This window comes from Phyllostomus hastatus, unplaced genomic scaffold, assembly GCF_019186645.2.
Source record: "Phyllostomus hastatus isolate PE091 unplaced genomic scaffold, TTU_PhHast_1.1 phas_contig_40, whole genome shotgun sequence".
In the NCBI taxonomy this organism is placed as follows: domain Eukaryota; kingdom Metazoa; phylum Chordata; class Mammalia; order Chiroptera; family Phyllostomidae; genus Phyllostomus; species Phyllostomus hastatus.
Genome location: NW_025333872.1, coordinates 73297955 through 73322286, shown reverse-complemented (window position 1 = coordinate 73322286; position 24332 = coordinate 73297955). Strand labels below are relative to the sequence as shown.

Sequence of the window (24332 nt, the reverse complement as noted above, 5' to 3'; positions counted from 1 at the left end):
ATGAGCATGACAAAGCTCTGTGCTCCACAAAGGTAACTATAAAGATGAAATATGTAGCTTTGGAGACTTTTCAAAAAGTACAGAGATGAGAAGTATTTTTATAAATCCTTTTCAATAGAGTATCTAAATTTTCCCTAGACATTTCACTAAACCAGAGTGATCATGCTAATACAAGTTTGAATGAATGAATGAATGAATGAATGAATGTGAGAGGGAGTGGGTGTAGTGATCACACACACACACACACTTCGGGGACAGACTGTCCAGGTTGGAGTCCTGGACAGGTTATTTAATGTCATGGGGCCTCTGTTTATTTTTCTGCTACAAACTGGGGATAACATACATTACTCGAGGGTTTATGAGTCTTGAATGAGTTAATATAGGTAATGTACTTAGAAGAGCACTTTATATAAAGCACAACAACTTGCTATGATGATTCAGGGCAGTCAAAAGATAGTTACCTGGTTTTGAATTGATTTGGAAGTACCGTTAGAAAGCATTTTTGAGATTGATTTGTGAATGGTTGGGAAGAGATTTGCTTTAATACATATGGAGTATAACATCTCAATTTTAAAAATAACATTTGTGAAATGAGTTATAAAAATATCTCAGAATATATTTATTTCAATAACTACTAAGAATACCAAAATGGTATCTTAAAAGGGCTTTATAATATTGAACACTAGGCCCAGGCAATTATTTTGAATAGCTTTTTATAGTTTAGTTTGAGCAGATGTAAATTTTTAAATCATTTGTTACCCTTAATAAGATGGAATATAATGTCATGAAGAGCAAGAAAAAATTATTTGCTTATGTTCCTCAAAGAGCAAATTGACTTTAGGTTATTTGAATTCTTGCAGGTAGTAGTAATCACTATAGCTGAAGTATTTGCAGAGAGGATAGTTTTTCTCACTTTTGTTCCCTTTAAACTCCCCTTAAAATGTATTTATGTACTTTATGAACAACTCTTCATCTCATAACCAAGAAGTGATGTTTCATGCAGCAGAGCTAAGTGTGCTATTCACGGCATGGATTGGGGGGATGTTCCCCCATCCCATTCCCGGGGTCCCTGTGTCCTACCCCCTTTCCCATTTAGTGCACAAATTTGAAAATTTTACTGTTGATTTTTCTCTTCCTCTATACTACACAAAATAAACTAACTGTAAATGCCTACTGTGCACTGGGCCCTGGGCTAGGAAACTGTTTGCTTAGCCAGTTCTTCTCAAATCCCTCCCTACCCCTGTACTTGAGGCTGCTATGAACTTGCAGCTCCTGCTTATAAATGGCTCACCAGAGCAGCCTGTTTGCTTCCAGCTCTAAGAGACTGGGGGTTTTTCAAAGGTGGAAGCCGCTAGAGGAAGGAATGAGATGGTGAACTGGAGGGAGGAGAGAGACATATGCCAATTAGGACTGCAGAAATCATCTTCCATGGGGGGAAATAGCATAAATGATATTAAAATTTGTGAAGCTGTAGCTTATCCAATGGTGACATTTTATGGATTAATATATTTCTTTTTACTAGCCAGAAAATTCCAAATGGCATTTATTTGTGGCATTGCTGCATGGGAAAATGTGTTTTGACTTCCCAAGAACATGCTTAGAAATAAATGTTTCAAACCCAAATAAAATCTTTAACTAAATAGGAGATTACTGTTCAATGTTTCTTTGTTGCCTTTCAGGACCTTTGTGTACTGAGGAGTAAAAATGTTTTTTTTTTCCTGCCTTTAGTTTTATCTTTTCATAGTACAATGTGTTTCCCAAGATATAGGCGAGCTCTGCAAACCCCAGTAAATATGTCTTCCACATCTCGTAAGCATGTGTCTGTCTTCCACAGGGATTATGGAAGTGTCATTTATTTTGGAAGATTTAAGAAGGTGGAAATTGCCCTGGCTGGTGTGGCTCAGTGGGTTGAGCACCAGCCTGTGAACTAAAGGGTCACTGGTTCAATTCCCAGTCAGGGCACATGCCTGGGTTGTGGTCCAGGTCCCCAGCAGGGGCACATGAGGGGCAACCACACATTGATGTTTCTCTCCCTCTCCTTCTCCTTCCATTCCCCTCTCTAAATAAATAAATAAAATCTTAAAAAGAAAGTGGAAATTGATCGATGTTCTTATGATGCTAGCTGTATCAGATTAGAACTAGGCAATGTAATTAATTTAATAAATAGGGAAATACATAGCTTGACATCTTGTTGCTGTCAAACTGGAAATATTTAGAGAAATATTGAGATTCACACTGACAGCAAGAATGTCGGCATTTGGGTGGTTTGGCTGTAGCGATCTGGTGTCTGTCTGAATGCTGGTGTCTGCCATATCCTGTTTCTATTTGGCGGCAAGTAGTGGGGATTATATATTGTTGGTGAGCAGCATAAAATTAAAATCCTACCTAGAAAGACAGCTGGGTAGGTTAGACAGACATCAAGGATATGTAAATATGGAATTTCTTAATTTTTAAATTATTTTTCAAAATATGTATTTTAACTAAACAACAGTGAGGGGTTTTGCTGGGTGTAAACGATAAGCCTAGAATGAAATAAATGTAAGAATTCCTGTTCTGAAGAGCTTCCCGCATAAATCGAATGGATCTAAAACAGCTTTTTCAGTATCATATTTAGGAAGCTACAGCAAGTTTCTGTCTTTTAAGGTATAAAGCGTCAACAGGATTTGTTGAGCAATTGAGATTTGGTTTGGGTAAGGAAAAATATTTGGCAACTTCAACTTGAAGGGAACTTTGGCTATTTATAGGTGGTCTAGAAACATGTAACTTGACCAACTTATTCTATAATTAATGTTTTTACTAGAGTTACTAAGTGTGTGTCTGTTTATTTCTCTCTGGTCCAAACAATGCAGTCAAAGCTATGACCTGTCATCTGATGGAAGTTATTTGGATCACGGTAGAAGTAAATTTGTTTATATTTTTACAACTAAATCATTGGTTATTAATTTTTATTTATTACTATATTTAAAATGTGGGTATACATACTTTAGAATTTCGAGATGAAAATTCTTTTGAATTATAGCATTTTTACATCATTCTGTGTGATAGTGTAATCACACAGTGTCATCACACTGGATGTATTTAGGCAATTATGTACGTGTATCTGTCCTTTGCTCTGGTTCTTTAGAGAAAGGTTTATATGCTAAAGGACAGAGGGCTGGTAGGTTATGTAATAAATGAGTGCAGCAGATGATTGAAAAATGTAAGCCTCATAAAAACTTGGGTTTTGGTAGAAAATATTCACTAGATTTTTCAAAATTTGGTGTAAACACCACCCACCCAATTCTGCCTGCAGGTGAGACCCGGCCAGGGCACCATGCGTTTGCAGAGCCCTATCCTGCCAGTCAAGGGGGCAGTCTCAGTTACCTGTTATGTAACACACCACCCCAAAACTTAGGGGCTTAAAATATTTTCTTTTCTTGGCCCTGGCTGGCATAGCTCAGTGGATTGAGCGCGGGCTGCGAACCAAAGTGTCGCAGGTTCGATTCCCAGCCAAGGTACATGCCTGGGTTGCAGGCCATGACCCCCAGTAACCGCACACTGATGTTTCTCTCTCTCTCTCTCTGTCTCTCTCTCTCTCTCTCTCTCTCTCTCTTTCTCCCTCCCTTCCCTCTCTAAAAATAAATAAATAAAATATTTAAAAAATATATTTTCTTGATTCTGGAGGATTATAATAAAATTGTCTCTTGGGTTCCATCCAGTAAAATGGGCTGAGATTGGGGTCATCGAGGCTTCTTACATCCAGGTTTGTTTGGGTCATCTTTCTCCTCGTGCACCTTGCCCCCAGGACTACCTTGGGCTTCCTCCTAGCAGGGCGGTGTCAGAGCATCAGAGTTCCTGCACTCTTGCTGGTTTAGCCCACAGTGAGCATCTACAAGGTTCAGGTGGAACCTGCCAGGCTTCTCAGGGCCCAGCTTCAGAAGTTACTCAGTGCCACATGGCGATATGGTATTGGCAACTGAATCATTGGCCAGCTCAGATTCAAGAGTGTGGAGTCAGTAGTAGGCCTCACCTCTCAGGGAGGGAATGGTTCGCACATAGGGGAGCCGTTGTCAGCAACAACTACTCAGTTATCGTTCCAGTCTCCTTTTGCATCTGTCCCTGTCTGCCTTTCCTGGGCTTAGTGTCTCTGTAATACAGAAACCTCCATTCCTTGGAGCTTGACTTCAAAATTCTCCACTAGTAATATGCATATTTTATGTGCATTTATCCCATTACCTTGCTTTGTTAAGTTTTCATTGGAGCATTTTTTCTTTTCATCAAGAACATAAATGCCTTAAGCATTTTTCTTTATCCTAGTGTTTGTTTATTCTAGTAATTATATAGATTTAGAATCCTATATTTAAGAATTGGTATTTGATATTTTGGAAGTGTTGGGTTTTTATTGTTTGCAGTTCAACATGGGACTATTTTTTTCTTTCCACCAAAAGCTTATGCTTGATTCTTAAAAATATTTTTCAAAGAAGATGCACATTTGAATTTGAAAAGAATAGAGTCCTGAGAAATGAAATACTCCTTGCAAAGAACATGTTCCTTTTATTTGATAGCAGCCAAGTTGCCAAAGGCCCTTATTTTGTTTACATCCATCTGGTGATATTTATACTCAAGGGCTCTTGGACACAAATGTAGTATTTTGGATTAGATAATATTTTTTGAGATCATATAGTACATATGGGAGACATCCCAGAGGCTATATAAAAATTAATTACTGGTGTTTGAGTTACTTGGTTTTCTCACTCCTGGTGTAAGTTGCATTTAGCAGTCGACCAGTGACTGTGGTCATTGAGGCTTCATACCTAAGTGTCATCACTATAGGGTTTCCTTTCTTCCTTGTTCACAAACCTGTGCTTTCTTGTAACTACTACTTAACTCTATGGGCTTCTCGCCACACTTCCTTCAAAGCAAGGAGGGAGATAAATGGCTAGGACAACCTCTAAACTCTGGGGGACTGGGCGGGGGCGGGGGGCAGGGGGGGAATTCCCTTACAGAAGGGAAATTTTTTTAAAACAGTGCCTTAAGATTAGCATATGTTTACATTTCTTTAAAAATACACTGAATCTCCAGGTTAAGGTTGCCACTGTTTTTGTGAGAACCTACTGCGTCAATTAAATTATTTATTTATAGAAAGGATTGCAATGTTTTATCAGATGACTCAATTAGTAAGACTTTGGCGTCATTTAGAGAACTACATTTTCACTAACTTTTCCATTCTTATACTATAGATTGATAATCATATCATCTCCATTTTGTGGGCAAAGGACATACACTGCAGTTGACTCCCCCCACCTCACCCTGGGGTAACTGGCATCAGATACAATTTATTAAAAGCTCTCAAATGAGTGATTTTATTCCTATCCATGACTGCAGACATTAAAAAAGCCATAACAACTGAGTACACCTTATAAAGTAAGTTATATAAAGCAGTGATATTCACAGCACAAAATAGTTCAGGGAGGGGCAGGAACAACTTCTAATAATTAAAATGTAAATGTGAAAAAATGGAACAAAAGTCACGACTTATTTCTACTTCACATATCATGTGATTAATATTTTACAGTGTCCTGTGGGTCAGTGTATGCATGTGTATAGGTCTATATATTGTACACATATACAATGCATTGTCTTTCTCACACATACATACACAGATAATCATTTTGCAGCTCATTTGAGGGCAATTCCAATATGCCGCTCTGTACAGTTGTTGGAATCATGTTTGGACCCGCTTTCTTTACAAAACAGGGGAGAGAGCAGGAAATAAAGAGGTTCATTTGGTATAACTGGATTCTTTTGTTTAACTGTACACTCTGATGAATAATTTTCTTCCCTACCAGTTCTGTGAATAGCTGACTCACTGTGGTTTTCATGAGACTTGGTGATGGATCACACACTCATTGTCATGCTAGGGAAGTACTTGGAAATACTGTCCATATCTCCTGAGCCTGAAGGGCCGTTCATGTGATGTGACTCCATTCCTCCAATCCACCCTTGGGTCCATCTGAATCAGGGCCTGTTAAAAAAAATTAGGCCTGTTAGGCCCACGAGGTACTGCATTCATTAATGGGCTGATATCGTCTCCAGAGTTGGCATGATGGGTGTTCCTGGAGGCCCTCCACCTCCCAGAAGACCTACATAAGTCCCAGGGGATGCTGAGGAGTATGGTATTGCACTGGCATTTGTTGGGTTTGGTACAGGTCTACCAACACTTGCACTCTGTTCATTCCAGGCATTCCAGGGCCACCTAAAGCATCCAGTGGGGTTCTCATGGTGCCTCCATCATTCTGAGGTCCTAAGGGCACCATTCCTCTGGGAGGAGTCATTCCCCGCATTTACCCACCCACTGAATGGAAGTAGTTGGGTCCACTGTACTTGGAAGTAGTTGCTGACTTCCTGGGACACCTCCAAGTGCCTGGTTACATATCCTGAGTGGGGAATTTGGACCTCCAGGGTACCGAGGTGACAAAAAAAGTTGAAAGGACCCTGGTGATACAAGACCTCACTGGCATGCCACCTCCCGTGGAATGTTTCCTAGCACTGGCTTGGGAGCTGCTGCGGCACCATGATCATGGAAGGCTTTTGCTTCACTTGAATGTTCACAGTTTCCTGTCTTTTTGGAATTGCACAGTAGAGACCCCAAAATATGTTCTGCCCAGAATGCAAGAATCCTGGTGGTTCTTCCCTCCCTACCACGTGATGTTTTTTTCCCCCTTCATCTTTTCATTGATAAAGATGTTTGGGCTGATTTCTGAGCTTCTACATGGAGCAGATGTTCATATACACAGATTGCTACCTTCTCCTGGGCCTGGGTGTCGGATGGGGCGGTGTTGCTGTTACTCTGACCTTTGCCCTGCGTGCTTGTGCCGAGGGCAGTGCCCACTGCTGACTGCTGTAGGGCATGTGTTTGACTTGCACAGGTCCACGTGTATGCAGATTTTTTTCAGTAAATATATTGGAAAAATTTTCGGAGATTTGTGACAATTTGAAGAATCTCATACATGAACCTTACGATTTTCTTAAAATTTTTCCTCTAGCTTACTTTAATGTAAGAATACTGTATATAACACATGTAGCATAGAAAATATGCAGGAATCAGCTGTTTATGTTATAGGTAAGACTTCAGCTCAATAGTAGCCTATTAGCAGTTAAGTTTGGGGGGAGTCAAACATTATAAGTGGGTTTTTTACTGTGTGGGTAGGGGTCAATCCCCCTAACTCCCCTGCCCCATAGTTCAAGGATCAACTATCTTCCCTCTTGAGCTTAGAAACCTGAAGCTTGAAAACACAGTCCAGGCTTGGTGTCCATAAAACAAAAGGCCCATTTTAATAGTTTGTGATATGTTTCAGAAGAGGCTAAGACTTTGTTAGTCTGCTTAATGGAAAATTTCATCAAAAAAGAAATCAAATTGTTAGACCTTTCTTTCCCAAATTGTATGTGGAACACTGTTACTAGGTGTTCTATTAAAAAAGGGTTTTGTGATCTAATATTTTGGTGTAAGCAAAGTTGACTGCAGGACTTCTTGAAGCATATCTTAGCATGTATTATGGATTTTTAAAACATTTTGTAGCAAGAAGCATATTCCTAGGAGCCTTTTTTCTTTTTTGAACACTTGTTACTGATGTTGCAGGGAACACAGTTTGTGAAATCCCAAAATCTTGCTTTCTGCCTACATGCAGAAGCATTGCACACTTTGGAATCAGTGGCATATTTTAGTAGCTGTTGACGTTAAATCTCCCTTCTCTGTCTGGTCACCAGGCATGTCACCAATGCAGGCACACACCCAGCAGGGGCTCCCTTTGGTGGACTTCTTTCCACCGTAAAAATATTTTTTACTTCGTAGTACCCAGGCTTCACAGCACATAAGTCTTTTAAAACAACAATTTTTAGCTTATTTTTTTTGGAAGGAACATTTATGTGTATGCCTGCAAACCCAATACGACATTTTAAACACAAATGTGGGAGAAATATCTCGAGTTACAATTCAGGATGATGTGGGCACCTTGACAACATGCTTGGTGTCAGCCCAGAGGATGCTGTCACGTCTCTGCCCAGAAACAGCACTTAATCTTACTAGTTGTTTGATCTTCGACGAGATAGTTTGCTGATTGTGTTGGAGTTTTGCTGTGTTATGTTTTAGAAAACTGGTTGAAGGTTTTGGACACACATGTGATATATTGCGTTTTCCTTTTAAAAGATTAGGACAACTTCAGCGGTGGGGTTTTTTTGTTGTTGTTTTTTGGCACGCGGGATTTTAGGTAAGGGTTACTGCCACTGAGTTAGAGAGGCTGCATGAACTCATTTAAGCGTCATAACTCCCCACGTGGGTGGTGATGTTATCTCCAGTTTATGCGGGAAGACAAGGAGGCACGGAGGGCACAGGAACTCACTCGGGATCCTACAGCTAGAACGGGGCAGGGCTGGGATTTGGGCCTGGGCAGCCTGTCGTTGGAGCCTTCACCTCTGTGCCGTGCAGGGGAATTGTTTCCAACTTTCGTAGGCTGAATGTGATTTCTAGAAGTATATCCGAAGCAAGTTAAACCAAAACAGAGCGCTTGATTGGCAGGTAGCTTGTGTTCATTTTTACCATAAAAACTCTGCCCTCTCTGGTGTTGGGGGAAGCTTGTTCTGATCTGGATTCTAAGCAGTCTGCTGGTAGTGAAAGAGGCACTTGGGGAGATCACCCTGACTACTTTCAGGCTCCCAGACACCATTTACTGCAACGTGGTAATAAGTAGTTTTACTAAATTCTGCCATTTAGTAAATAAGTTTGTGTGACCCTGAGGAGTCTTCTGGCATTTTGCAGTGAGCTATTCATGTAACTGGAGCAAATTAGATCATAGAAGAAAAGAAAAACAAATATTTATTGAGTACTGCCTGTGTTCAAATGTTTAAAAGAGAATTTGTTTAATCCTTGTAAGGTGAGAATTATTATCCTTGTCTTAAAGAGGAGAAAGCTCGTGTACATGGAGCTGCTGGCCTCGGACCACACAGCTTGCCTGTAGTTCAATTCTGCTCGGAACCCTGGTCATTTGCATTCTACCGAGGGGTGTAGTGTGAGTGTGGTTGCCGCCCTTCAGTTTTTCTCCCTTCAGAGCGCGCATGTCTGAATGACAGTGGGCCTCAGTGAGTGGGAAGAATGTCTTTGGTGGAAGGCCCCCATCTGGTTCTTTCAAAGCTGAAGTCTGGGTTGTAGCGTGGTCAGCAGGAACTGATGGGGCAGTAGAGGTACCTGCAAATAGAATGGAACAGAAAGCCCCAGGCAGGGGCCTCTCCTCTCTATCGGTTGACATTTATAAATTGGAAACTTCCTTTAAATGCATTAAAAATCTCCCAGGGCCAGTATGACACAGTAACAGGTATGTCTTTATTACAGCTACTAATTGCCACCAGCGCCATTGCCATTCGATGGCTGTGTTTTTCTACAAAAGCTGAATAATCAGATTGAGCCCTAGAAATAGGACAGTAAGACAGCAGTGAGCCTGCATTGTCTGTAGGTCTTCCCTAGCAATAGCGATGGTCTCAGCACCCTTTCTGTTGCATGAGAACTTTCCACTGAAGTCCACATGCACAATTCGCTTTCACTGGAAAAGTGTGGGAATGTCACAGGAGTGAATGAACAGCCCCTTTCCACTTAATAAAGTCGTTCAAATACTTCAGAAGCCACAAAGACATTAAAGGCTTAGCCTGCCACCAACCCAAAAGTATCAAAATAAAATGGCCTATTTGGTGTTTCAAAAGTGCTTTTGATGAAATTACAGAAAGTATTCAGGAAGGTAGTGAGTGAGGGCAGGCTGGCTGGAGAGCATATACTGGTAACCATCTTTTAGCCATGGCTATTTTTCACAGCAAATAAATTTTCTTAGTTTATAACTATGAACCAGGTGATCAACTCACCACAGCTGTTTCTGGAGCTTCCCCGCTTTTAGGCAAAGTAATTCGGAACTTGCCAGAAAGCCAAAGGCTAGGGGATTGCCTTTTTCTTGGTCCTAAACCTAGACCTGTTTTATAAACAGTTGATTCCCAGGCCAAGGTGTCCCTGAATGACATGTTCCCATAAATGTCCTGCTGCCACAAATTGCTAATCTTAGCAGAAACAGAATTCTGTGTCCACTCCAAGCTCTCCTGCTCTCCTAGGGATGCCATCCCTGTACTGCTTTACCAGGTAGAGTTCTTGGGGTGAGCCTGCATGCTTTCCTAGGTGTTTTCCAAGATTCTGCACATTTTTAAGCTTCCTGACAATATATCCTTATGCAATGTTGACATTATATCCATTATATCTGCACCTGGGCACATGGTTTGCATGGATCGATCTCCCAAAGCTGTCCAGTCTGTGGATCCAGTACAGGTAACACAGGGAAGGGGATGGAAACCCAGACTGTGTGCTGACGGGAACCCAGACATGATGGGGCAGCTTTGAAAGGGGCCCTTTCAGGCCCCTGAACACCTTGGACAACCTGCCTTTTTAGGGAGAAGAAAGGAAGGAAGCATGCATTTTGTAAAAAGTAAAACACTTCATAAACTGAAAACAATGGTTTCATAAAAGCCTAGGCTGCCCCATTCCCCCTTGTCTTGGTCCAGTGGGCCTAGTGGTCTCAGTCTAGGGAAGGAGGGGGTTCCTGGGCTTTAGGATCAAGAATGGAAATGAGCAGAGCACTAGAAAAGGAGAGCAGTTATGGAAGTAAGGGGCAGCTGCTTTTCTGACCTTGCAGAGATGCTGGCAGGGTTGGCACGAGGGCAGCCCCTGGTGGCTGCAAGAGGAGGCTGTACCTGAGGCACAGGTGGCCATGGAGGTGGCCTGAAGGAGCCTCCAAGGACTCTAGAAGCGGGCTGACCAGGAAGGCGTATGAACATCAGGTCAGTGGGCACAGCAGTTACCAGAGCTCTTGGCTGCAGGGAGGCAAGTATACAGCCTCCTGGTGGCTTTGTGGAGACCTAAAAACGGACTGTGGCTGGGAGCAGATGCCTGTAGTGTCCGCTAGAGACCTTTCATTTGTTGCCATTGTAGGGTAATTCACATCCTCTCAAATGTGCTTCCTGGGCAGGTGGCCACAGAAACACCTGTGCAGGTGTACCTTCTTTTATTTTTTAATTGATAATACTGAAATTTAAAAAAGTTATTATACTTGAAAACAATTAAAATAAAATTAAGAAAAATATTTATTATAAAAAATTTGTTCTGAGAAACCTTTGGCCAGTAAGTTTTAAATCTTGGAGAGAGCCAGTCTTCAAACTTTCACTTGAAATTTTAATAATTCAAGCATATTGAAGAAATGATTGACAGAGTGAATTTTATTAGGGATTTGTTTGGTTCCTCATGAATCTTCTAAATTGTGACATGTTGTTAGGCTCATGAAATCACAGTACAAAGTGTTTTCCTTCTTTTTGAGAGGAATATTAAATGCTACAAATCTATATAATGCTGCATTATTGATATGCATGAATATTTTCAAGCTGAATACATTATTTAATGTTTTATTTGCATTACCTCTTGGGTGAAAAGTAAACAAGGACAATATTAATTATTTGTTTGAAAATAAACCTTATCTACAGATGCTGAAATTGCACCCGTGAGTGACAGAGACAATCCACTGTTTCCTTACTTCCTGAATTGTCATCGTGTTTATTGCATTTGGAACATGAATCTTTTACATTTGGAGAATTTATATGTTATATGTAGTGACAGATGACTTGAGACTAGTGAAAAAATCTATCACTTTTGCTTAAGACACATCAGATATTTAAGAGTTTTTCATTTTAAGTATAGCATTTGCAGGAATATATGTGATAAGCATTATTTACTTCAGCAGTGATTTTATTCATTTTAATGGCATGTACCACTTTATGCACTGTACATATATGAAGATAATATTATGACTTTGTGAATAACTTCATCTACCGGTAATTCCCATATGGAGCATTTCACATGCATATACATTTCAGTTTTCCAAGGCAGGGAATTTGTGTTGATCTTGTGATGAATAAAATCTTATAAATGGACTTTGTAGCCAAAGCAATCCCATGTTTTCTTGTTACTAGCCTTAGAGTCATAATGTAATCCTATATAATTATTTTAAAAACAGACATTAACTAACCCCCCTTTTAGAATTAAATGACAAGTTGATTTAAATGGCCATACTCCTTGGTAGTGTTAGAATTCAGAACGGAAATTCGAATGCTGGGGTGCCAGGAGTGAGGCAGGTACAGCAAGCATTGTTTTTCCAGGGATGCTGTTGTCTCAGGTCCCCATGAGAAGTAAATGAAGAACTGTATAATTCTTGTGAATAATGAAAAAAAGAGGAATAGAAAGACGTCTATATGTATGTCTTTTGCCTTCACACTTAGCATGGCTTCTGAAACTATGCCAAAAGGACATCTTAGTGCAAAAAAAAACAAAAATAAAATCAACAACCAGACAAACAAAACATATGCATGGATTATCATCCCTGTCTCTTTCACTGAGGTAAAATTGAGGTCCTCTGGTGAAATTTTTAAATGTAAGAACATTATCTGTTCATTTTCCCTCCTGGGGGAAGCTCCATCTTCATCTGAGAGAATCATTGTGTTTCTGCGGTCAGTTTTCAGCTTGTTGTTGGCTTTCAGAATGCAGAGTGACCAGGTTGTTCCCAAGCTGCTGACCAGGCCTCAGAGGCTCGTCTGGAGAGGGATCATTAGTGGTAGCCACCGTTTATTCCTCTTGAAATTTAAGATCAGCCCCCTTGGTTCAGCTTGTTTGTTAAATTCCAGGTAAAGAAAAGTAAACAGCACATACATTTTTGGGGATGGAAGAAAAATTACCTAGAATCTGCCCCTTCTTAGCCTTGTGACATTGAGATTCTCAGGGAAGTAGAACATAGAGTGTTTCATATTAGACAGTAGTTAGATACTATGTATTAGAATGAGTCCTACAGAATCTCCAAACGATGGAATTATTGTCACTGGTAGGAGCTACATTTGTTTCATTATCCAGTACAGCTGTCAATGATGAGCCATCTGTCTTAAAAAGTGTGCTATGATGCCTCCTTGAAGTTTATTGAACAGATGCTCTGTGCTCTGCCCTCTGCTAGGAATACTGTGCTAGTCAGAAATCAGCTCCTAGAAGGTTTTTAATTTCTACTACAGATGATGAGCTGTGTCACATATCTGATGCAGGACAGGAAGTTACAACCACCATAACGGAGGTTAAAAAGAATCAACAAGCCTGCTGTAGGCATTTGCAGAAGGAGGACATCTTATGTTTTTAACCAAAAGGATCAGAGAAAGTTTCATCTTGTTGGAGGGGTTTGGGTAAAATTTGACTTCAGGGTAGGAAAGTAAATGCACTGAGGAGAGGGAGGTTCAGGTGGGAGTTAATTCTATGAAGATTCTAATTGGCTAGAGGACAGGATGCTTGAGAGAGGAAGAAGGAAAGGATGGAGAGGGAGGTTGAGGTCAATTTGTGGCAAGCCTTAACGGTCTAACTCAATGGAAACAATGGGATTTTTTCAGTCACTCTGCTTGTGGCCTGCCCACTTTTCAGAATACCTGACTCCTCTATCATGGACCCTGGGACTGAATGATGTAATGTAAGAGGTACAATGTAATGGCATTGTGGTGAAAAGAAGGAGCTCTGGATTGTAAAATACCATGGACTGTGTCTTGGGCCCATCACTAGTTATGTGCCATTGGGCAAAGTGCTAAACCTATCTGTACCTTGGTGGCAGTATGACGGTTAGATGAGGTAAAAAGTCACCGTGTAAAGCACAGAGGCCCCTTGCAAATAGCCACCAAAAAATGCTTGATCCCTAGTGGACTTGTTTTGCTATCTGAGACGGTCTCTCCCATCTGTTCTCCTATGAGTATAACTCACAATACATCTGTGAAGCAATCCAGAGACAGACCAAGTGTGAATGGAGATAGGGAGATGGTGGACACAGGTAGAGAGGTAGGGTAGAAGAAAGAATGGCTTTTTGTAGGAAATGTCAGTAGCTGCTTGTAAGTTCATTTCCTGTGGTAAACAACCAAGAGGCTCATCCCCTCTCTCCCCACACTCAGGGAAGAGAATGAAAGAAGTGTCCGAAGGCCAGGCTGCTTTGGTACCTTGAGCCTGAGCTGGGGCATCTTGATGAGTCCGGATTGGTGCCTGAGGAGAGGAAAGAGGTTATGGCTAAGGCAGGCAGAAAACACTTTCATAACTCCATGGAGCTGAGGCTTTATCCACAAGCTCTGTCAGGAGACCCTCAGACCCTTTGCATTTCCATAGTTGGCACTTGTAGTTTACCATCTGAAGTTACTGGGAAGGTTGGAGACTGGTAGTTGACAGTTCCTCTGAGACCTGTGAATTAGTGTTGCAAGTCCTGAGGATGTGGTATATAGAAGCTGGGCTGATGATCCCCAGCAAGTAAGCATAATGCATGCTCAGCATTTGTAGCCATTTGACATGGTAAAGTGATGAAAGTGTGTGTTTATGAAGAATGGTTTTTAGGAATCATTCAGTGACAGTTGACAATGTGACTCCCCTGATTTCTGAAAGAAATGTGAATCTGGAGAAAGCCAGAGTCTGTATAAATCCTTCTGTAGTTGCAGTTCTGAGGATTCTGGAAGTTCTCGGCCCATATTTTGCTAGAATATCCAAGTGGTTGGCTCTTCTAGTATCCCATTGAAGAGGCTGACTTTGGAAGAAATCAATTACCTGTGAGGAGCCAAGGGAATTCTGTGTAAGCCTCTGGCATTTGTCAGCTTACCTAGCAAGGAACCTGTGGCTTAGCATCTTATTGGTTGAGTGCTAGGCTAGAAACTACTCTCATTGGTCAGATTTGGTGGTGGACTGGGTTGGCTTTCTAGTGCTCCAAGATAATTACATGTAGAGTGCTCAGGGAGCCTCCAGTGAATGGGTGCGAAAGACAAGTTCACAAGGAGGAAATTCTCTGAATTAGGTTCTGGGAGGTTGTGTTGCAATGAGGGAGATTAGTTATAACAGCCTTTTGTTTTATATGTATCATATATACTATATATATATATACACACACACATATACATATATATAATTTTACTTTCTTACACAATTTTCTTTTATAGTGAGTCAACTTGCATTTGATTTTAAAAGTTGTTGCCAACATACTGGATTGTTGAGTAGAGAAGTTTCCTTGGTTTCCTAGGGGAGGGTTCAAGTAAGGGAGAGCATGATTCATTGGGGAGAAGACCACCAAGGCCTCTCACTCCTGGGGTGCCAATATTTTTGAGGAACTCTAGTATCAACCATATTAATTTTTGTATGTAGTTTGGAGATGGGCAGAATAAGAGGAAGTAAGAAGGGAAAAAAGCCACTTTGTATTTATGAATATGGCAAAACTGTATGAAATGACCACCAATGTGATGTCCACAGTTTATGGATGCTTTTAAGTATCATTTTTGACAGTGCTGGGCCTTTCCACATCTTGCTTTATGATGAAAAATACACAGCAATAGCTAGTCCTCACACAGTGCTCTGTATTTGCCCTATGTGCTTTCTAATAGTCATATATGGATATTGATTCCTATATACTTTACCTTACCAGGAATGTAGGAATAATTATTATCTCTGTTTTACGTTTGAGGCAACCAAGGCACAGAGGTTAAGAAACTTGCTCAAAATGACACTCCAGGAAATTGGTAGAAAAGGGTTCATAACCCTGGCAGTCTGTTTTCTAAAGTCTGTTTTCTTAATGACTTCACTATGTCTCCTGTCCACAGCCTGAGCTGGAGGTAGGAATAATTGCCATTCTCTATTTTAATGACCTTGCATGCTGGATCGGCCCTGTTTATTATGAAAGTGCCCATTCCACTTTATGACCACTAAGTACCTTATTTAATACTAGAAAATGTTAGTGCTGCTATCATCTATGATTCTGAAAGAGCTTCATACAGATCTTGGTAAGAAGTTCCTTGTGATATTGATCTGTGACATCGTCAGGCTTTAGGTTAAGTAACTTATTTATTGGGCTGACATTTCTTGGCTTTTATGATTAAATTTGGCTGCAGTGTGACCAGTATGTGTACTTCTGACACATGTTTTGTACGTGAAAGTCACCAGATGGCTGGCCACGATGATCTCTATGACATCCATGGGTACACTAGTGGTGTGAGTGCCCCCAGTGTGTTGAAAGTCCCAGAATACTTAAAGTAGGAGGACACATTTTATGTGTGTCCATGAAACTCCCAAACACACAACATTCTAACATGCAGTTAGAAAATTGAAGAAATTCTACCAACAAAATTTTATTTCCTTCTTTTTACAGTTATTTATTTTTCCCATTTGAGAAAATTTGAAAAAACATAAATAACAGAGAAAATAAGGAGATAAAGGTCACATGCACTACTACTGAAGAGCTGGCCACTACTGAGCTCCACTTTCCCACAGGATATTTATCCCTGTTCACACGTTCCTAGACGTGCTATCCCAGAGCAGCTGTCTGTGTTGTCAACGTGCTGTTGTTCTCCCAGTTATATTTTAACTGAGGTGTAGCATGCAGGATGCATTTTTGCTGGAGAAACCACAGAAATGTAACTATTTATTACGTTTCCTAGCTATCGCACGCATCATTTCCTCCCTTACTTCCTCCCTGTCACTGGCGGTCCCCGCTGCCAGCCTGCCTGTTCTCCACTCGTGACGTCTGACTCACTGCTGACACTCAGTCCTCAGGCCTGCTCCGGGGGCCTGTTACTGAGCTGGCAACTTCTCTCCTCGCAGTTCCTCAGATCTGCACTTTGTTCTTCCGCGGCGGCAACCCTAGCCTGCACTTCACTGCCTCATGCTGTCAGTGCCCATTTCTTGGCCTCTGGCTTCTTCTCGTTTTCCGGCCACTCTTAAAAAGGACTTTTCTTGCAAGTGTTTTTCTCAGCATTCCATTCTTAGCACAACTGTCCTGTGGTAACACCTCTGTGTTACTTTCCAGTTATCCCAGCATCACTTTAGGGTTCTTCATGGTGTCTCCCTTCATCTCATGTGCTCCATGCGAGACAAAGACACACCTTGGTTCTTTGTTACTGCATAGCTGAAGGTAAATTGGGCTGGCCCTGGAAAAAAGTGTGGAAAAAGAAAGATCTTTGCCATCTCTAACCTCTACTCTCCATTACATTTTTGACCCTTCAGGGTTTCTCTCTCCTCCCATTTGTTACTTAGTCTTCTTCTTGCTCTATAATTCACACTTTTAACCAAATATGAAAGGATCTGATACTGGTGGTTTATACTTGAATGCCTGTGATCACATATTCTTTTTTTGTAATTGAATGTCTTAATTAAATAAAGCTAGTGCAATTTGATATAGGTTTGTTTTTTTTTTTAACCTTTTGGCAAATAAAAACTTTCCAGCTCTGTGTTGATTTCCTCTACCCCAAATTAAAAAAAAATTTTTTTCTGGCATATGTAAGTCTGAGAACAACTGTTTTAAATCATAGAAGTAAGGAAGGAAAAGAGAAGCAAAAGGGAAAGAGATGAAATAGAACAGCTTATAGGGAGAGTAATATTATTAAGCTATGTCCTTTGATAAAAATGCATTACTATGTTTTTCTTTCATAAAACTGCATTATGTGTGTGATTAAAAATGTATTTTTTTGAGGGGGGAAGGTGGGGAGAAAATACATACAACTGTAATTGAACAACAATAAAATAAGTTAAATAAATAAAATATATTTTTTGTGTGTAGTTGCTTGTTTCTTCACAGCCACGTGCATGCATTTATTGTATCCATCTTAGAAGATAGACCGCAAAAGCACTGAACATCTTATTTTCTTTATTTATCCTTGAATCCCACCATCTAGACAATGCCAAACATGCTGTGTACAGTGAGTAAGTGATTGCTGATTATATGACCGTGTTTTGAGACATAAATTTTTTTCTTGTATCTCCGGGGTTTTAGTGTCCTGCTCCCTGCAACAGAGAACGAGAGAATTTGATTCTCTAACACCAGTGTCAGGCATTTATGTTTCAACATCTACCCACAGATAATCACATCTGGTTGTCCATGAGAAGATTTCATTTGCAACCTGTGTTGGTGGCAGCTGTCATTTCATTTCTCTGGTGCTGCTACTTGGCTCTAAAACCTCATCTTTTGCTTTGGGAACTGGGCCAGAAAGGGAAGCTAGCCTGAGGCCACATGGAAATGAGGCAAGCGTGCTTCAGGGGCCCTGTCAGTATTCTGGCTGGGGTAAGAGCAATTGCATGGGTTGCTTTATATTCCAAAACTGGAGTTACCTCTTCTGTGACCCTGGCGTGCTTTCATACTTACAGATGCCAATCTTGTTCTCTGCTTGACTCAGCCAAAGTTGGGGAGGTGGGGAGAGGTGGAAAGACTTTGGTCCAGAAAATGTGACGGGGCTTGATGCACATCTGCTTTCTTACAGTGGTTCTCCAGCGACCTTTCCTTTTAAAAAGTCTGATTCTGTAATTACAGTATATTCTATTGGCACAATTGTTGCGTTACAAGTCCAGTAAGTTAAAGTGACTTCTATAAGAGAATACAGGCTTATATAGTCCACTGGAGTAAAAGAATGATGCATGGTGGGATAGGAGAGAGGAAACAATGGGGGTCTGATGGAGTGACCTAGAACATCTGCTGCCTGAAGGTAAGCCAGTAAATGAGGAGGAGGAGATGACAGGCTGCATAACTGGCGAGCTTGCTCACCCTATTCTGAAAAACATGTGAAATGCAGTGTTTTAGGTTTTTGCACTATCCCATGGGGCTTGTCCTACATCAGACAACTATTAACTAATATGGTGTGGATTTTAGTTTGTGACTCATTTTGCATTTTCTTTCATGTTGCTATATTTTAAGGCACTGCAGCAATGAAATTAATTATTTTAGTTATTCTGTTTGCAAAAACAAAACATGCTAATAGCCCAAATGCAATGCAAGTATATTTGTAATGGTGTCATCATGGTATGATGTGGTATTTTTATTCTTGCTTGAAAGGCTAGGGGTTGAGTTTATGTGCTCGTGCACATCTGGAGTGGGAAGAAAGTACATGGAGTTTGTACGCAAGCAATTACTGATTGATGTCAGCTTTTCTACATCAGGATGTTTTCTTTTGCACAAGAGACTGTTTTGTATTAACAATATTAAGAAATACTTCTGAGTGAGAATTTTGACAAAAGATCACTGGCTTAGTGGATTCTAGAATGTTACCTTCTTTGGAAGAAAGGTCTTTGGAGATGCAATCAAGTTAAAGATCTTGAAGTGGGAGATTATCTAGGATTATCTAGTTGGACCCAAAATGGGGGCACAATCATCCTTGTGAAAGAAAGGGAGATCTCATGCGCACACACAGAAGGCATGCGAAAGGAAGCAGAGACTGGAGTCTCGTGGCCACTAGCAAAAACAATGCTGGTGTCCACAGATGTTGGAAGAGGCAAGGAATGGATCCCTTAGAGGCCTGGAGGGAGTACAGCTTCACTGACCTCTTGGCACCAGTGGTTCTGATTTTGAACTTCTAGCCTCCAGGACTATGAGAGAATAAACTTCTGTTATTTTAAGTCACCATGTATGTTGTCATTTGCAGCCACATGAAGCTAATACAAAAAGGAAAGAAATAAAAATGTAATGGAAAGCAACTCAGTCAAGAGGACTATATTATCAAATTTAATTTTTAAATACAAGCATAATATACACTTTTAATGCAATCCTGGTCTAGGTCATTTTAATTTTGATCATCAAATTATCATTGCAAAAGCAACACCCTAATTGTTTTATTCATGTTTGTATTCCCAACATGACCATAAATGGGGGATCCTGTCTGGCTTGTTTATAATTGTACCCATGTTACTTGGTGCATAGTAGGTTCTCAGTAAATATTTTCTAAAGGAATACAATCTTAAGTATGAATATCTTTCTAATCAGGGCTCCAATTTACTCTCACAGCTATGTTTCTCACTATTCTTTTTTTTATGTTCTTGCCAGGAAAAGAAAAATCAAGTTGGAGGGATATAAATAATGAATAATAAGTACAGTTTCCCTTATGAATAATAACTGTCCAGATGACAGATGGCACTAGAATAGACTGAATTGTATCATATTGATTGGGAGGTTTTCCTACATCTTTAGGAGAAAGAAGCAAATTAGGACAAATAAAATATTTTATATTTTTATTTTAAAATGCAGTTTGAAGTGTGTTTTTAGGGTCCGTACAGACACAGCCCACAGGCTTCCTGGGCCTGCAGCACTCAACGGCGGCAGTCACTATTCAGAGCAAAGTCAGTGAGCCACTGTTATTGCAAAGATAGGATAATTTTGGACTAAACCCTTTACAAGCATCTTTAAATAAGCATGGAAACAAAAAGAGTTTATAGTAAAATTATCTCAGTACGTTGAAATTAAGCTTCTTGGTGAATTCTGGAACAGGTCCTATTCTCTGAAAGTAGTTTTCTGCTTGTGAGTTGTAGAATTTTGTATTCAGGCCCATATCCTGTCTTAGATGATCAAGTGAACAAGACGATTGATTTTGTTTCCCCAACTTTAATCATGAAAAATTTTAGCGCTTAGAAATGTTTTAAAATGGATAATGAATACACATAAATTTTACAGCTGGAATCAAAGTTTGAATTTTCAAAAGCTTAACCAGGGGTGTCAAACTCATTTTCACCTGGGGGCCATATCAGCCTTGCGGTTGCCTTCGAAGGGCCAAATGTAGTTTTAGGACTGTCTAACTGTACTACTCCTTAACAGTTAAGTGGGAGCTTGGCGCTGCCGCCGGGTAGAAAGCAAGGTGCCGGGCTGGATTCAGCCTGTGGGCCTCGTGTTTGCCACCTGTGGCTTAAACTTTCAAAGCTCAGGCCAAACTCCAGACTAATTAAATCTAAATCCCTGGTGGGTCGGCAGCATCAGTATCTTTTCTGAAGGTCCTTGGGTGATTCTAATGTACAGGCAAGTTTGAAGACCACTGTGCCATATACTATTATCACAACAAAGGTAATTATAGCCTAGTACTCAATCTATATTAAAGTTTCCACAATGTTTCCCCAGATGCCCTTTAGAGCTGTTTTTGTTTCTAAACCACAATGTATTTGGTTGCTATGTCTCCACAAGGGCAGGGAATTTTGTCTGTTCTGTTCACTGCTGGGTGCTGCTCAGGGCCTAAAAGAGAGACTGGGTGGAGTAGATAATTGGTAAGTATTTGTAGGTTACATGGATTTAATCAATAGCTGGGCATCTGTTGAGCGTTCATATGTCTAAGTGAAGTCTTTACATGTAGAGTTTTTCTTGAGCACAAATGTGTCACCTGGATGTAGAAAGATTAACAGAGAGCTGCAACTTTTTCATCAATGATTCATTTAGGTTCAGATATATGTGCAGAGTTGTAAGGTGGAATTCAGTTTTGTGTTTTGTGTACACATTGCTCAGAGACCCAAAAGGGCTTACCTGTAGCGATGTCTGGGGTTCAGTGGGGCAAGTTTGAAAACACCCTGGCTTGCAGGCTGCCCCTCCCTGAGAACCAGCTACTCTTCTTATCCTCGTGGGATCACCTGTCTATTTTCTTACAACAACATATTTAATCCCACATTGTGGGAATGTAAACTATAACTAGTAAAGAAAATTTAGATGGCGCTCAATACACAAGTTTTATTTCTTAACTTTCAGTGATTGCTTCTGACATCTCCTTTCCCCCTCACACGTTAAAATTGCCCATAGCTTTCAGAGTAGTAGTATTCCTGTGTGGAAAGGGTACGCTCTAGTTATTGGTGGAAGTGGCAGAGTTTGGGGAAGAGGTTTTGTGAGGACAAGAAAACCTGATGATAGGAAGAAGCAACTTGTGAATGTCATTGGTAACGGACGAGAAGATTGGGATTAGGACTTCCCGTAAAGATGGCAGCATCGGCAGACACGACTGGCCTCTCTGCATAACCACATCAAAATTACAACTAATATGTAGAACAGCCATCACTCAGAATAGTCAGAAATTGAGTTGACTGGAAGTCCGACAACTATGGAATTAAAGAACCCACATCCTTCTAGCCTGGTGGGAAGGGTGCAGGTGTGGAACAGGCTGGTCCCACATCCACCTGTGGTGGATAAATATTCAGGAGGGATATCTCTGGAACAGATAAAGAAATTCCCAGTTAAGAAAAAACTAAGGGAGCTTATTATCACCAAACCATTGTTATATGAAATGTTAAAGGGACTTATTTAAGAAAAAGAAGAACATCAAAACCATGAATAATAAAATGGCAAAAAATACACATCTATCAACAATTGAATCTAAAAACAAACTAAGCACAAAAGAAGAACAGAGAGAATCATGGATACAGAGAACATTTTGATGGTTGGTAGATGTGGGGGGGTGTGGGGGAATGAGTGAGAGGTGAGGGGATTAAGAAATACAAATAGGTAGTTACAGAACAGCCATGGGAATGTCAAGTACAGGAGAGGAAATGGAGAAACCAAAGAACTTGTATGCATGACCCATGGACATGAGCAATGGTGGGGGGATTGCCTGAGGGGGTCGGGATGCTGGGTGGAGGGGGCAAAGGGAAAAAATCCAGACAACTGTAGCAGCATAATCAATACAGTATAATTAAAAATAAATGGGTATTAGAAAAAAAAAGACAAGATTGAGAATGTATATCTAAGGAAAGAGACAGTGAGCCTTTCAATGCCTCTTAGTGTTGACAAAACTCTGGGAAATATTATAGCCATTTTTACTTTGTGCCATCACGAAATATTCTCCAAGCATCAATACTCAATTTTAGGACAGCTCTGAAGTTGGACAAATAGTACACATGAATCTGATCTAACCAAAAGGTAGAATCTAAATGTTTTGAAACTGTGCCTCATTTATTTTAGAACCAGAATTTTCAGTTGTCTATCATGTTTAGTGAAAGAAGGCACCACCAAACCAGCTAAAACTCACCCTTGTAAGCAAGTATGGTTTTTATGCACAAGAAAATAAGGTAGTAAAGAGCATATTGGCCAACAAAAGTAACTGTTTATTTAAACTTGACCTTTGGGACTAGGACCCTGACCATTTCTCTCTATTTTTTTTAAAATTTTATTTTAATTGTTGTTCAAGTACAGTTTTTACAGTTTTAGATTGGCCTTGTGATTTATTTATGCAGGTTTGGCAATATAAAAATTCGATGGTGTTATTGTCTCAGAATATTTTATTTTCTTTTAAAAAATGTACAAGCAATTCCTCATCTGTTTTTAGATAAATCACTGATTCATAGATCATTTCAAGGATAGTACTTTTTCCTTGTTATGGATTTTTGTGTTTAAGGGATGTGCAGTGTCAATTGGTCTAACTCTCTTACACATGAGGAGATGGGGGTTGGAGAGGTAAGAGAACTACTCAAGGTAACACAGAGCTAGCTGGTGATGGAACCAAGAAGAGAACCTGGAATCCCTGATGAGTGTTTAATGGCTATTCAAGGTCTCTCACATCCAGCTGGTGTTGGAGGGACAGAACCCCAAATCCCTGATGAATGTTAAATGATGTGGCTACTGCATGCATCTTGTTTTCCAGGCATTTTAAAGAATATTATTGCAACCCTATAACATTAAAGGTCTGCAAAGTTGTAGTATTATAGTTATATTGAGTTTGATGGATGGGTAGAGTGTTTTCATTCCATCTTCATAAAGCATGGAAAAGAAATGTTTCCTAGCATGATCTCTAACTTTGGGAATGCTGAGGGTATGAGTACATGGCATGCATACCCCTTCTTAGAGAATCAGTAGTTGATTTTGGATGGTTTGGTGGTTGCATATACTTGCGAATATTCAATGACTAGATATTGACACCTTGAGCCTTCTTTAGTGGATTACCCAGTGATGTAGGTTTTAGTGGTGGTGTTTGATGTATTGCCCCCTTTGTGGCTCGTGCAGGTCATTTGACCTTACGGGTAGTCAGAAAGCAGAAGTAACCATCGTTTCCACTTCCACTTGTTATGAAGACACTGGCTGCTTTTGCTGCTGATTTATTTCTTTCGCATCTACTGCAGAACACTGACCAACTGTATCAGATGTGAGGAGGCGTGGCCTCATGACCTCTCCCCATTCTCTCCCATTTTTCTCACTGTTGAACAGCCTCTTCTGGATACAGCCAAGAAAGAATCAGAATTTGACACTCGATACACTAAATCAAGTACCTGACCCCAGTGACACTAGCCAGGTTTCTTTCTTTTTTTTTTTTTTTTGGTGGATCTGTTTTATATTTTTGGCAAAAAAAAAAAGCTGCCATTTAAAATGACCCCTGGCCACGTAATTGGTCAGCCTTTACATGGGACATAGTTGCTGCTCCAGTTGTGGGTGAGCGCTGAAAAGGGTGAGGTGGAGTAGGGGGGTGTGAGGGGGCTATTGGTTGAACTTGGGTGAGTTGGTCTGGAATTGAGAGCTATT

General features: G+C 40.4%; 1 protein-coding gene and 1 pseudogene across 2 annotated transcripts in view; one reads left to right on the top strand and one right to left on the bottom strand.

The window, feature by feature from the left end:
• The window catches only part of ARHGAP18 (Rho GTPase activating protein 18), a 123453-nt gene that overhangs the window by 7672 nt on the left and 91449 nt on the right, over window positions 1-24332 (top strand). The window lies entirely within an intron of this gene.
• On the bottom strand, window positions 5878-10842 carry LOC123821427 (annotated as a pseudogene).